We start from the raw sequence: 16689 nt of genomic DNA, 5'->3' as shown, positions 1-16689 counted from the left end.
GTGAAGTGTTTTAGATATCTGGGAGTGGATCTGGCAGCGGATGGAACCATGGAAGCGGAAGTGGATCATAGGGTGGGGGAGGGGGCGAAAATCCTGGGAGCCTTGAAGAATGTGTGGAAGTCGAGAACATTATCTCGGAAAGCAAAAATGGGTATGTTTGAAGGAATAGTGGTTCCAACAATGTTGTATGGTTGCGAGGCGTGGGCTATGGATAGAGTTGTGCGCAGGAGGGTGGATGTGCTGGAAATGAGATGTTTGAGGATAATATGTGGTGTGAGGTGGTTTGATCGAGTAAGTAACGTAAGGGTAAGAGAGATGTGTGGAAATAAAAAGTAATGTAATATATATATATATATATATATATATATATATATATATATATATATATATATATATATATATATATATATCCCTGGGGATAGGGGAGAAAGAATACTTCCCACGTATTCCCTGCGTGTCGTAGAAGGCGACTAAAAGGGAAGGGAAGGGGGGGCTGGAAATTCTCCCCTCTCGTTTTTCTTTTTTTTTTAATTTTCCAAAAGAAGGAACAGAGAAGGGGGCCAGGTGAGGATATTCCCTCAAAGGCCCAGTCCTCTGTTCTTAACGCTACCTTGCTATCCCGGGAAATGACGAACAGTATGAAAGAAATAAATATATATATATATAAATATTTCTTTCTTCTTTTAATCTATTCGCCATTTCCCGCGTTAGCGAGGTAGCGCTAAGAACAGAGGACTGGGCCTTTTTTGGAATATCCTCAACTGGCCCCCTCTGTTCCTTCTTTTGGAAAATTTAAAAAAGAAAAAAAAAAAAAAAAAAAAAAACGAGAGGGGAGGATTTCCAGCCCCCCGCTCCCTCCCCTTTTAGTCGCCTTCTACGACACGCAGGGAATACGTGGGAAGTATTCTTAATCCCCTATCCCCAGGGATAAATATATATATATATGTATATATATATATATATATATATATATATATATATATATATATATATATAATGTGCTGAGAGGTGCAACTGGAGGGATGTCTGATCATTATCTTGTGGAGGCTAAGGTGAAGATTAGTATGGGTTTTCAGAAAAGAGGAGTGAATGTTGGGGTGAAGAAGGTGGTGAGAGTAAGTGAGCTTGGGAAGGAGACCTGTGTGGGGAAGTACCAGGAGAGACTGTGTACAGAATGGAAAAAGGTGAGAACAATGGAAGTAAGGGGAGTGGGGGAGGAATGGGATGTATTTAGGGAATCAGTGATGGATTGCGCAAAAGATGCTTGTGGCATGAGAAGAGTGGGAGGTGGGCTGTTTAGAAAGGGTAGTGAGTGGTGGGATGAAGAAGTAAGAGTATTAGTGAAAGAGAAGAGAGAGGCATTTGGACGATTTTTGCAGGGAAAAAATGCAATTGAGTGGGAGAAGTATAAAAGAAAGAGACAGGAGGTCAAGAGAAAGGTGCAAGAGGTGAAAAAAAGGGCAAATGAGAGTTGGGGTGAGAGACTATCAGTAAATTTTAGGGAAAATAAAAAGATGTTCTGGAAGGAGGTAAATAGGGTGCGTAAGACAAGGGAGCAAATGGGAACTTCAGTGAAGGGCGTAAATGGGGAGGTGATAACAAGTAGCGGTGATGTGAGAAGGAGATGGAATGAGTATTTTGAAGGTTTGTTGAATGTGTCTGATGATAGAGTGGCAGATATAGGGTGTTTTGGTCGAGGTGGTGTGCAAAGTGAGAGGGTTAGGGAAAATGATTTGGTAAACAGAGAAGAGGTAGTAAAAGCTTTGCGGAAGATGAAAGCCGGCAAGGCAGCAGGTTTGGATGGTATTGCAGTGGAATTTATTAAGAAAGGGGGTGACTGTATTGTTGACTGGTTGGTAAGGTTATTTAATGTATGTATGACTCATGGTGAGGTGCCTGAGGATTGGCGGAATGCGTGCATAGTGCCATTGTACAAAGGCAAAGGGGATAAGAGTGAGTGCTCAAATTACAGAGGTATAAGTTTGTTGAGTATTCCTGGTAAATTATATGGGAGGGTATTGATTGAGAGGGTGAAGGCATGTACAGAGCATCAGATTGGGGAAGAGCAGTGCGGTTTCAGAAGTGGTAGAGGATGTGTGGATCAGGTGTTTGCTTTGAAGAATGTATGTGAGAAATACTTAGAAAAGCAAATGGATTTGTATGTAGCATTTATGGATCTGGAGAAGGCATATGATAGAGTTGATAGAGATGCTCTGTGGAAGGTATTAAGAATATATGGTGTGGGAGGCAAGTTGTTAGAAGCAGTGAAAAGTTTTTATCGAGGATGTAAGGCATGTGTACGTGTAGGAAGAGAGGAAAGTGATTGGTTCTCAGTGAATGTAGGTTTGCGGCAGGGGTGTGTGATGTCTCCATGGTTGTTTAATTTGTTTATGGATGGGGTTGTAAGGGAGGTAAATGCAAGAGTCCTGGAAAGAGGGGCAAGTATGAAGTCTGTTGGGGATGAGAGAGCTTGGGAAGTGAGTCAGTTGTTGTTCGCTGATGATACAGCGCTGGTGGCTGATTCATGTGAGAAACTGCAGAAGCTGGTGACTGAGTTTGGTAAAGTGTGTGGAAGAAGAAAGTTGAGAGTAAATGTGAATAAGAGCAAGGTTATTAGGTACAGTAGGGGTGAGGGTCAAGTCAATTGGGAGGTGAGTTTGAATGGAGAAAAACTGGAGGAAGTGAAGTGTTTTAGATATCTGGGAGTGGATCTGTCAGCGGATGGAACCATGGAAGCGGAAGTGGATCATAGGGTGGGGGAGGGGGCGAAAATTTTGGGAGCCTTGAAAAATGTGTGGAAGTCGAGAACACTATCTCGGAAAGCAAAAATGGGTATGTTTGAGGGAATAGTGGTTCCAACAATGTTGTATGGTTGCGAGGCGTGGGCTATGGATAGAGATGTGCGCAGGAGGATGGATGTGCTGGAAATGAGATGTTTGAGGACAATGTGTGGTGTGAGGTGGTTTGATCGAGTAAGTAACGTAAGGGTAAGAGAGATGTGTGGAAATAAAAAGAGCGTGGTTGAGAGAGCAGAAGAGGGTGTTTTGAAATGGTTTGGGCACATGGAGAGAATGAGTGAGGAGAGATTGACCAAGAGGATATATGTGTCGGAGGTGGAGGGAACGAGGAGAAGAGGGAGACCAAATTGGAGGTGGAAAGATGGAGTGAAAAAGATTTTGTGTGATCGGGGCCTGAACATGCAGGAGGGTGAAAGGAGGGCAAGAAATAGAGTGAATTGGAGTCATGTGGTATACAGGGGTTGACGTGCTGTCAGTGGATTGAAGCAAGGCATGTGAAGCGTCTGGGGTAAACCATGGAAAGCTGTGTAGGTATGTATATTTGCGTGTGTGGACGTGTGTATGTACATGTGTATGGGGGGGGGGGGGGTTGGGCCATTTCTTTCGTCTGTTTCCTTGCGCTACCTCGCAAACGCGGGAGACAGCGACAAAGTATAAAAAAAAAAAAAAAAAAAAAAAAAAAAATATATATATATATATATATATATATATATATATATATATATATATATATATGTATACATATATATATATATATATATATATATATATATATATATATATATATATATATATATATATATATATATATATATATATATATATATATATATATATATATATATGTATATTCATTTATTATACTTTGTCGCTGTCTCCCGTATTAGCAAGGTAGCGCGAGGACACAGACGAAAGAAGGGCCCTACCCACCTGCATACACATGTATATACATACACGTGCACACACGTACATATACATACCTATACCTTTCAATGTATACATATATATGCATATACACACACATATACATAAATACACTTGTACATAATTCATACCTGCTGCCTTTATTCATTCTCGTCGCCATCCCACCACACATGAAATGACACGCCCCTTCCCCGTAACGCGCGCGAATTAGCTGTTATGTGTAATGCACCGAAGTCACAGTTCCCTTTCCACACCAGGCCCCACAAAACATTCCATGGTTTCCATAGACGCTTCACAAGCCCTTGTTCAATCTACTGACAGCACGTCAACCCCGGTATACCATATCGTTTTAAGTCACTCTGTTCCTTGCACGTCTTTCATGCTCCTGCATCTTGAGGCCGCGATTGCTCAAAATCTTTTTCACTCCATCTTTTCACCTCCAATTTTGTCTCTCACTTCTTCTCGTTCCGTCCACCTCTGACACATATATTCTCTTTGTCAATATTTCCTCACTCATTCTCTCTATGTAACCAACGATTTCAATACACCCTCTTCTGCTCTCTCAACCACACTTTTTATTACCGCACATCTCTCTTACCTTTTCATTACTTACTCGATCAAACCACCTTACATCACGTTTTGTCCTCACCCATTTCATTTCCAACACATCCACCCTCCTCCTCACAACTCTATCTATAGCCCACGCCTCGAAACCATATAACATTGCTGGAACCACTATTCCTTCAAACATACCAATCTTTGCTTTCCGAGATAATGTTCTCGCCTTCCACACATTCTTCAACGTTCCCAAAACCTTCGCCCCCTCGCCCACCCTGTGATTCACTTCCACTTCCATGGTTCCATCCCTGCCAAATCCACTCCCAGATATCTGAAACACTTCACGTCCTCCAGTTTTTCTCCATTCAAAATTACCTTCCAATTGACTTGTCCCTCACCCCTACTGTACCTAATAACCTTGCTCTTATTCACATTTACTCTGAGCTTTTTTCTTTCACAAACTTTATCAAACTCAGTCACCAGCTTCTGCAGTTTCTCACCCGAATCAGTCACCAGCGCCGTACCATAAGGGAACAACAACTGACTCATTACCGAAGCCCTTTCATCCACAACGGACTGCATACTTGCCCCTCTCTCCAAAACTCTTGCATTCACCTCCATAACAGCCAATTCATAAACAAATTAAACAACCATGGAAACATCATGCACCCCTGCCGCAAACCGACATTCAATGGGAACCAATCACTTTCCTCTCTTCTTACTCGTACACTTGCCTTACATCCTCGATAAAAACTTTTCACTGCTTCTAGCAACTTGCCTCCCACACCATATACTCTTAATATCTTCCACAGAGTGCCTCTATCAACTCTATCATATGCCTTCCCCAGGTCCATAAATGCTACATACAGATCAATTTGTTTTCCTAAGTATTACTCACATACAATTTTCAAAGCAAACTCCTGATCCAAACATCTTCGACAACTTCTGAAACTACACTGCTCTTCCCCAATCTGAGGCTCTGTACATACCTTGACTCTCGATCAATGCCCTCTTATATAATTTTCCAGAAATACTCAACAAACTTATACCTCTGTAATTTAAACACTCACCTTTATCCCCTTTGCCTTTGTACAGTGGCACTATGCACGCATTCCGCCAATCCTCAGTTACTTCACCATGAGCCATACGTACATTGAATATCCTCACCAACCAGTCAAGAACACAGTCACCCCTTTTTAATAAATTCCACTGCAATACTATCCAAACCCGTCGCCTTACCGTCTTTTATCTTCCGCAAAGCTTTCACTACCTCTTCTCTTTTTACCAAACCATTCTTCCTGACCCTCTCACTTTGCACACTTCGACCAAAACACCCTATACCTGCCTCTCTATCATCTAACACATTCAACAAACCTTCAAAATAATAACTCCATCTCCTTCTCACGTCACCTCTACTTGTTATTACCTCCTCATTAGCCCCCTTCACCGATGTTCCCATTTGTTCTCTAGTTTGCACTTTATTTACCTCCTTCCAAAACATCTTTTTATTCTCCCTAAGATTTAATGATGCTCTCTCATCTCAGCTCTCATTTGCCCTCTTTTTCGACTCTTTCACTTTTCTCTTGACCTCCTGCCACTTTCTTTTATACATCTTTCAGTCATTTCCACTATTTCCCCGCAAAAAACGTCTAAATGCCGCTCTCTTCTCTTTCACTCATAATCTTGCTTCTTCATCCCACCACTCATTGCCCTTTCTAATCTGCCCACCTCCCACGCTTGTCATGCCACAAGCACCTTCAGTGTAAGTCATCACTGCTTCCCTAAATGCATCCCATTCCTCCCCCACTCCCCTTACGTCTTTTGTATATATATATATATATATATATATATATATATATATATATATATATATATATATATATATATATATATATATATATATATATACATATATATATCTATCTATCTATATATATATATATATATATATATATATATATATATATATATATATATATATATATATATATATATATATATATATTATTTTTTTTTTTATTATACTTTGTCGCTGTCTCCCGCGTTTGCGAGGTAGCGCAAGGAAACAGACGAAAGAAATGGCCCAACCCCCCCCCATACACATGTATATACATACGTCCACACACGCAAATATACTTACCTACACAGCTTTCCATGGTTTACCCCAGACGCTTCACAAGCCTTGATTCAATCCACTGACAGCACGTCAACCCCGGTATACCACATCGCTCCAATTCACTCTATTCCTTGCCCTACTTTCACCCTCCTGCATGTTCAGGCCCCGATCACACAAAATCTTTTTCACTCCATCTTTCCACCTCCAATTTGGTCTCCCTCTTCTCCTCGTTCCCTCCACCTCCGACACATATATCCTCTTGGTCAATCTTTCCTCACTCATTCTCTCCATGTGCCCAAACCACTTCAAAACACCCTCTTCTGCTCTCTCAACCACGCTCTTTTTATTTCCACACATCTCTCTTACCCTTACGTTACTCACTCGATCAAACCACCTCACACCACACATTGTCCTCAAACATCTCATTTCCAGCACATCCATCCTCCTGCGCACAACTCTATCCATAGCCCACGCCTCGCAACCATACAACATTGTTGGAACCACTATTCCTTCAAACATACCCATTTTTGCTTTCCGATATAATGTTCTCGACTTCCACACATTCTTCAAGGCCCCCAGAATTTTCGCCCCCTCCCCCACCCTATGATCCACTTCCGCTTCCATGGTTCCATCCGCTGCCAGATCCACTCCCATATATCTAAAACACTTCACTTCCTCCAGTTTTTCTCCATTCAAACTCACCTCCCAATTGACTTGACCCTCAACCCTACTGTACCTAATAACCTTGCTCTTATCCACATTTACTCTTAACTTTCTTCTTCCACACACTTTACCAAACTCAGTTACCAGCCTCTGCAGTTTCTCACATGAATCAGCCACCAGCGCTGTATCATCAGCGAACAACAAATGACTCACTTCCCAAGCTCTCTCATCCCTATATATATATATATATATATATATATATATATATATATATATATATATATATATATATATATATATATATATATATATATATATATATATATATATATGCGCGCGAAAGAGAGACTTTTGGATGTTAATGTGCTGAGAGGTGCAACTGGAGGGATGTCTGATCATTATCTTGTGGAGGCTAAGGTGAAGATTTGTATGGGTTGTCAGAAAAGAAGAGTGAATGTTGGGGTGAAGAGGGTGGTGACAGTAAGTGAGCTTGGGAAGGAGACTTGTGTGAGGAAGTACCAGGAGAGACTGAGTACAGAATGGAAAAAGGTGAGAACAATGGAAGTAAGGGGAGTGGGGGAGGAGTGGGATGTATTTAGGGAATCAGTGATGGATTGCGCAAAAGATGCTTGTGGCATGAGAAGAGTGGGAGGTGGGTTGATTAGAAAGGGTAGTGAGTGGTGGGATGAAGAAGTAAGATTATTAGTGAAAGAGAAGAGAGAGGCATTTGGACGATTTTTGCAGGGAAAAAATGCAATTTAGTGGGAGATGTATAAAAGAAAGAGACAGGAGGTCAAGAGAAAGGTGCAAGAGGTGAAAAAGAGGGCAAATGAGAGTTGGGGTGAGAGAGTATCATTAAATTTTAGGGAGAATAAAAAGATGTTCTGGAAGGAGGTAAATAAAGTGCGTAAGACAAGGGAGCAAATGGGAACTTCAGTGAAGGGCGCAAATGGGGAGGTGATAACAAGTAGCGGTGATGTGAGAAGGAGATGGAGTGAGTATTTTGAAGGTTTGTTGAATATGTTTGATGATAGAGTGGCAGATGTAGGGTGTTTTGGTCGAGGTGGTGTGCAAAGTGAGAGGGTTAGGGAAAATAATTTGTTAAACTGAGAAGAGGTAGTAAAAGCTTTGCGGAAGATGAAACCAAGCAAGGCAGCAGGTTTGGATGATATTGCAGTGGAATTTATTAAAAAAAGGGGGTGACTGTATTATTGACTGGTTGGTAAGGTTATTTAATGTATGTATGACTCATGGTGAGGTGCCTGAGGATTGGCGGTATGCGTGCATAGTGCCTTTGTACAAAGGCAAAGGGGATAAGAGTGAGTGCTCAAATTACAGAGGTGTAAATTTGTTGAGTATTCCTGGTAAATTATATGGGAGGGTATTGATTGAGAGGGTGAAGGCATGTACAGAGCATCAGATTGGGGAAGAGCAGTGTGGTTTCAGAAGTGGTAGAGGATGTGTGGATCAGGTGTTTGCTTTGAAGAATGTATGTGAGAAATACTTAGAAAAACAAATGGATTTGTATGTAGCATTTATGGATCTGGAGAAGGCATATGATAGAGTTGATAGAGATGCTCTGTGGAAGGTATTAAGAATATATGGTGTGGGAGGCAAGTTGTTAGAAGCAGTGAAAAGTTTTTATCGAGGATGTAAGGCATGTGTACGTGTAGGAACAGAGGAAAGTGATTGGTTCTCAGTGAATGTAGGTTTGCGGCAGGGGTGTGTGATGTCTCCATGGTTGTTTAATTTCTTTATGGATGGGGTTGTTAGGGAGGTGAATGCAAGAGTTTTGGAAAGAGAGGCAAGTATGAAGTCTGTTGTGAATGAGAGAGCTTGGGAAGTGAGTCAGTTGTTCGCTGATGATACAACGCTGGTGGCTGATTCATGTGAGAAACTGCAGAAGCTGGTGACTGACTTTGGTAAAGTGTGTGAAAGAAGAAAGTTAAGAGTAAATGTGAATAAGAGGGAGGTTATTAGGTACAGTAGGGTTGAGGGTAAAGTCAATTGGGAGGTAAGTTTGAATGGAGAAAAACTGGAGAAAGTAAAGTGTTTTAGATATCTGGGTGTGGATCTGGCAGCGGATGGAACCATGGAAGCGGAAGTGGATCATAGGGTGGGGGAGGGGGCGAAAATCCTAGGAGCCTTGAAGAATATGTGGAAGTCGAGGACATTATCTCGGAAAGCAGAAATGGGTATGTTTGAAGGAATAGTGGTTCCAACAATTTTGTATGGTTGCGAGGCGTGGGCTATGGATAGAGTTGTGCGCAGGAGGATGGATGTGCTGGAAATGAGATGTTTGAGGACAATATGTGGTGTGAGGTGGTTTGATCGAGTAAGTAACGTAAGGGTAAGAGAGATGTGTGGAAATAAAAAGAGCGTGGTTGAGAGAGCAGAAGAGGGTGTTTTGAAATGGTTTGGGCACATGGAGAGAATGAGTGAGGAAAGATTGACCAAGAGGATATATGTGTCGGAGGTGGAGGGAACGAGGAGAAGTGGGAGACCAAATTGGAGGTGGAAAGATGGAGTGAAAAAGATTTTGTGTGATCGGGGCCTGAACATGCAGGAGGGTGAAAGGAGGGCAAGGAATAGAGTGAATTGGGTCGATGTGGTATACCGGGGTTGACGTGCTGTCAGTGGATTGAATCAGGGCATGGGAAGCGTCTGGGTAAACCATGGAAAGCTGTGTAGGTATGTATATTTGCGTGTGTGGACGTATGTATATACATGTGTATGGGGGTGGGTTGGGCCATTTCTTTCGTCTGTTTCCTTGCGCTACCTCGCAAACGCGGGAGACAGCGACAAAGCAAAAAAAAAAAAAAAAAAAAAGAAATATATATATATATATATATATATATATATATATATATATATATATATATATATATATATATATATATATATATATATATATATATATATATATATATATATATATATATATATATATATATATATATATATATATATATATATATATATATATATATATATATATATATATATATATATATATATATATATATATATATATATATATTGACAGGCGCGCGAAAGAGAGACTTTTGGATGTTAATGTGCTGAGAGGTGCAACTGGAGGGATGTCTGATCATTATCTTGTGGAGGCTAAGGAGAAGATTTGTATGGGTTTTCAGAAAAGAAGAGTGAATGTTGGGGTTAAGAGGGTGGTGAGAGTAAGTGAGCTTGGGAAGGAGACTTGTGTGAGGAATTACCAGGAGAGACTGAGTACAGAATGGAAAAAGGTGAGAACAATGGAAGTAAGGGGAGTGGGGGAGGAATGGGATGTATTTAGGGAATCAGTGATGGATTGCGCAAAAGATGCTTGTGGCATGAGAAGAGTGGGAGATGGGTTGATTAGAAAGGGTAGTGAGTGGTGGGATGAAGAAGTAAGAGTACTAGTGAAAGAGAAGAGAGAGGCATTTGGACGATTTTTGCAGGGAAAAAATGCAATTGAGTGGGAGATGTATAAAAGAAAGAGACAGGAGGTCAAGAGAAAGGTGCAGGAGGTGAAAAAAAGGGCAAATGAGAGTTGGGGTGAGAGAGTATCATTAAATTTTAGGGAGAATAAAAAGATGTTCTGGAAGGAGGTAAATAAAGTGCTTAAGACAAGGTGGCAAATGGGAACTTCAGTGAAGAGAGCAAATGGGGAGGTGATAACAAGTAGTGGTAATGTGAGAAGGAGATGAAGTGAATATTTTGAAGGTTTGCTGAATGTGTTTGGTGATGGAGTGGCAGATGTGGGGTGTTTTGGTCGAGGTGGTGTGCAAAGTGAGAGGGTTGGGGAAAATGATTTGGTAAACAGAGAAGAGGTAGTGAAAGCTTTACGGAAGATGAAAGGAGGCTAGGCAGCAGGTTTGGATGGTATTGCAGTGGAATTTATTAAAAAAGGGGGTGACTGTATTGTTGACTGGTTGGTAAGGTTATTTAATGTATGTATGACTCATGGTGAGGTGCCTGATTATTGGCGGAATGCGTGCATAGTGCCATTGTACAAAGGCAAAGGGGATAAGAGTGAGTTCTCAAATTACAGAGGTATAAGTTTGTTGAGTATTCCTGGTAAATTATATGGGAGGGTATTGATTGAGAGGGTGAAGGCATGTACAGAGCATCAGATTGGGGAAGAGCAGTGTGGTTTCAGAAGTGGTAGAGGATGTGTGGATCAGGTGTTTGCTTTGAAGAATGTATGTGAGAAATACTTAGAAAAGCAAATGGATTTGTATGTAGCATTTATGGATCTGGAGAAGGCATATGATAGAGTTGATAGAGATGCTCTGTGGAAGGTATTAAGAATATATGGTGTGGGAGGCAAGTTGTTAGAAGCAGTGAAAAGTTTTTATCGAGGATGTAAGGCATGTGTACGTGTAGGAAGAGAGGAAAGTGATTGGTTCTCAGTGAATGTAGGTTTGCGGCAGGGGTGTGTGATGTCTCCATGGTTGTTTAATTTGTTTATGGATGGGGTTGTTAGGGAGGTGAATGCAATAGTTTTGGAAAGAGGGGCAAGTATGAAGTCTGCTGGGGATGAGAGAGCTTGGGAAGTGAGTCAGTTGTTGTTCGCTGATGATACAGCGCTGGTGGCTGATTCATGTGAGAAATTGCAGAAGCTGGTGACTGACTTTGGTAAAGTGTGTGAAAGAAGAAAGTTAAGAGTAAATGTGAATAAGAGCAAGGTTATTAGGTACAGTAGGGTTGAGGGTCAAGTCAATTGGGAGGTGAGTTTGAATGGAGAAAAACTGGAGGAAGTAAAGTGTTTTAGATATCTGGGAGTGGATCTGGCAGCGGATGGAACCATGGAAGCGGAAGTGAATCATAGGGTGGAGGAGGGGGCGAAAATCCTGGGAACCTTGAAGAATGTATGGAAGTCGAGAACATTATCTCGGAAAGCAAAAATGGGTATGTTTGAAGGAATAGTTGTTCCAACAATGTTGTATGGTTGCGAGGCGTGGGCTATGGATAGAGTTGTGCGCAGGAGGATGGATGTGCTGGAAATGAGATGTTTGAGGACAATGTGTGGTGTGAGGTGGTTTGATCGAGTAAGTAACGTAAGGGTAAGAGAGATGTGTGGAAATAAAAAGAGCGTGGTTGAGAGAGCAGAAGAGGGTGTTTTGAAATGGTTTGGGCACATGGAGAGAATGAGTGAGGAAAGATTGACCAAGAGGATATATGTGTCGGAGGTGGAGGGAACGAGGAGAAGAGGGAGACCAAATTGTAGGTGGAAAGATGGAGTGAAAAAGATTTTGTGTGATTGGGGCCTGAACATGCAGGAGGGTGAAAGGAGGGCAAGGAATAGAGTGAATTGGAGCGATGTGGTATACCGGGGTTGACGTGCTGTCAGTGGATTGAATCAGGGCATGTGAAGCGTCTGGGGTAAACCATGGAAAGCTGTGTAGGTATGTATATTTGCGTGTGTGGACGTATGTATATACATGTGTATGGGGGTGGGTTGGGCCATTTCTTTCGTCTGTTTCCTTGCGCTACCTCGCAAACGCGGGAGACAGCGACAAAGCAAAAAAAAAAAAAAAAAATATATATACATATATATATATATATATATATATATATATATTTATCTTGATTTGTCGCTGTCTCCCGCGTTAGCGAGGTAGCGCAAGGAAACAGACGAACGAATGGCCCTACTAACCCACATACACATGTATATACATACAAGTCCACACACGCAAATATACATATCTATACATCATCACGTATACATATATATACACACAGAGACATATACATATATACACATGTACATAATTCATATTGTCTGCCTTTATTCATTCCCATCGCCACCTCGCCACACATGAAATAAGAACCCCCTCCCCCCTCACGTGTGCGATTTAGTGCTAGGAAAGGACAACAAAGGCCCCATTCGTTCACACTCAGTCTCTAGCTGTCATGTAATAATGCACCGAAACCACAGCTCCCTTTCCATATCTAGGCCCCACAAAACTTTCCATGGTTTAACCCAGACGCTTCATATGCCCTGGTTCAATCCATTGATAGCACGTCGACCCCGCTATACCACATCGTTCCAATTCACTTTATTCCTTACATGCCTTCCATCTCCTGCATGTTCAGGCCCCGATCACTCAAAATCTTTTTCACTCCATCTTTCCACCTTCAATATGGTCTCTCACTTCTCCTCGTTCCCTCCACCTCCGACACATAAATCCTCTTTGTCAATCTTTGCTCACTCATTGTCTCCATGTGACCAAACCATTTCAAAACATGCTCCTCTGCTCTCTCACCCACACTCTTTTTATCACCACACATCTCTCTTATCCTATTATTACTTATTCGATCAAACCATCTCACACCACATATTGTCCTCAAACATCTCATTTCCAGCACATCAACCCTCCTCCGCACAACTCTATCCATAGCCTACGCTTAGCAATCATACAATATTGTTGGAACCACTATTCCTTCAAACATACCCATTTTTGCTTTCCGAGATAATGTTCTCGACTTCTACACGTTCTCCAATTCTCCAGGAATTTTTGCCCCCTCCCCCACCCTATGATTCACTTCTACTTCCATGTTTCCTTACGCTGCCAAATCCACTCCCAGATATCTAAAACACTTCACTTCCTCCAGTTTTTCTCCGTTCAAACTTTCCTACCAATTGACTTGACCCTCAACCCTACTGTACCTAATAACCTTGCTCTTATTCACATTTACTCTCATCTTTCTTCTTTCACAAACTTTACCAAACTCAGTCATCAGCTTCTGCAGTTTCTTACATGAATCAGCGAACAACAACTGACTCACTTTCCAAGCTCTCTGATTCACAACAGACTTCATACTTGCCACTCTTTCCAAAAATCTTGCATTCACCTCCTTAATAGCCCCATTCATAAACAAATCTAACAACCATGGAGACATCACACACCCCTGCCGCAAACCTACATTCACGGAGAACCAATCACTTTCCTCTCTTCCTACACGTACATATGCCTTACATCCTCGATAAAAACTTTTCACTGCTTCTAACAACTTTCCTCCCACTCCATATATTCTTAATACCTTCCACAGAGCATCTCTATCAACTCTAACATATGCCCTCTCCAGATCCATAAATGCTACACACAAATCCATTTGCTTTTCTAAGTATTTCTCACATACATTCTTCAATACAAACACCTGATCCACACATCCTCCACCACTTCTGAAACCACACTGCTCTTCCCCAATCTGATGCTCTGTACATGCCTTCATCCTCTCAATCAATACCCTCCCATATAATTTCCCAGGAATACTCAACATACTTATACCTTTGAAATTTGAGCACTCACCTTTGTCCCCCTTGACTCTGTACAATGGCACTATGGAAGCATTCCGCCAATCCTTAGGCACCTCACCATGAATCATGCATACATTTTTTTTTTTATATAAATTCCACTGCTATACCATCCAAACCCGCTGCCTTGCCGGCTTTCATCTTCCGCAGAGCTTTTACTGCCTCTTCTCTGTTTACCAAATCATTTTCCCTAACCCTCTCACTTTGCACGCGACCTCGACCAAAACATCCTATATCTAAAATTTAATGATACCCTCTCACCCCAACTCTCATTTGCCCTCTTTTTCACCTCTTGCACCTTTCTCTTGACTTCCTGCCTGTTTCTTTTATATATCTCCCACTCATTTGCATCATTTCCCTGCAAAAATTGTCCAAATCCCTCTCTCTTCTCTTTCACTACGATTTCTAATCTGCCCATCTCCGACGCTTCTCATGCCACAAGCATCTTTTGCGCAAACCACCACTGCTTCCCTAAACACATCCCATTCCTGCTCCACTACCTCCTTTGTTCTCACCATTTTCCATCATGTACGCAGTCTCTCCTGGTACTTCCTCACACAAGTCTCCTTCCCGAAATCACTTACTGTCACCTCTGTCTTCATCCCAACATTCTCTCTTCTTTTCTGAAAACCTCTACAAATCTTCACCTTCGCATCCACAAGATAATGATCAGACATCCCTCCAGTTGCACCTCTCAGCACATTACATCCAAAAGTCTCTCTTTCTCGCGCCTATCAATTAACACGTAATCCAATAACGCTTTCTGGCCATCTCTCCTACTTACATACGTATACTTATGTATATCTCTCTTTTTAAACCAGGTATTCCCAATCACCAGTCCTTTTTCAGCACATAAATCTACAAGATATTCATCATTTCCATTTACAACACTGAACACCCCATGTATACCAATTATTCCCTCAACTGCCACATTACTCACCTTTGCATTCAAATCACCCATTACTATTACCCGGTCTCGTGCATCAAAACCACTAACACACTCATTCAACTGCTCCCAAAACACTTGCCTCTCATGATCTTTCTTCTCATGCCTAGGTGCATATGCACCAGTAATCACCCATCTCTCTCCATCCACTTTCACTTTTACCCATATCAATCTAGAGTTTACTTTCTTACACTCTATCACATACTCCCAACACTCCTTTTTCAGGAGTACTGCTACTCCTTCCCTTGCTCTTGCCCTTTCACTAACCCCTGACTTTACTCCCAAGACATTCCCAAACCACTCTTCCCCTTTACCCTTGAGCTTCGTTTCACTCAGAGCCAAAACATCCAGGTTCCTTTCTATCTCTCCTTTTTTCTCATCTTAGTTTTATCCACACACATTTAGACACCTGAGCCTTCGAGGAGGATGAGCACTCCCCGCGTGACTCCTTCTTCTGTTTCCCCTTTTAGAAAGTTAAAACACAAGGAGGGGAGGGTTTCTAGCCCTACGCTCCCGTCCCCTTTAGTCACCTTCTACGACGTGTGAGGAATGCGTGGGAAGTATTCTTTCTCCCCTATCCCTAGGGATAATATATATGTATATATATATATATATATATATATATATATATATATATATATATATATATATATATATATATATATATATATCGTTTTCTTTCATACTATTCTCCATTTCCCGCATTAGCGAGGTAGTGTTAAGAACAGAGGACTGGGCCTTTGAGGGAATATCCTCACCAGGCCCCCTTCTCTGTTCCTTCCTTTGGAAAATTAAAAAAAAAAAAAAAGAAAAAAAAAAAAAAACGAAAGGGGAGGATTTCCAGCCACCCGCTCCCTCCTCTTTTAGTCGCCTTCTACGACACGCAGGGAACACGTGGGAAGTATTCTTTCTCCCCTATCCCCAGGGATAATATATATATATATATATATATATATATATATATATATATATATATATATATATATATATATATATATTCCTATGAGTCCACGGGGAAAATGAAACACGAAAAGTTCCCAAGTGCACTTTCGTGTAAAAATCACATGATAAACATGTTTACCAAATGGCGTCCTAGCCTCGGCTCTTCGATGTATATCAACTGACTGTTATATTTCTCTCTCGTGTCTCCCCTGATGATGTGATTATTACATGAAAGTGCACTTGGGAACTTTTCGTGTTTCATTTTCCCCGTGGACTCATAGGAATATCTTGATCACGCGCAAAATTGTGATCCTTTCCAACATACATATATATATATATATATATATATATATATATATATATATATATATATATATATATATATATATATATATATATATATATATTCCTATGAGTCCAC

The sequence above is a fragment of the Panulirus ornatus genome, chromosome 14 (genome assembly GCF_036320965.1).
Source record: "Panulirus ornatus isolate Po-2019 chromosome 14, ASM3632096v1, whole genome shotgun sequence".
Classification (NCBI taxonomy): Eukaryota; Metazoa; Arthropoda; class Malacostraca; order Decapoda; family Palinuridae; genus Panulirus; species Panulirus ornatus.
Note: the sequence above shows the minus strand (reverse complement) of the source record.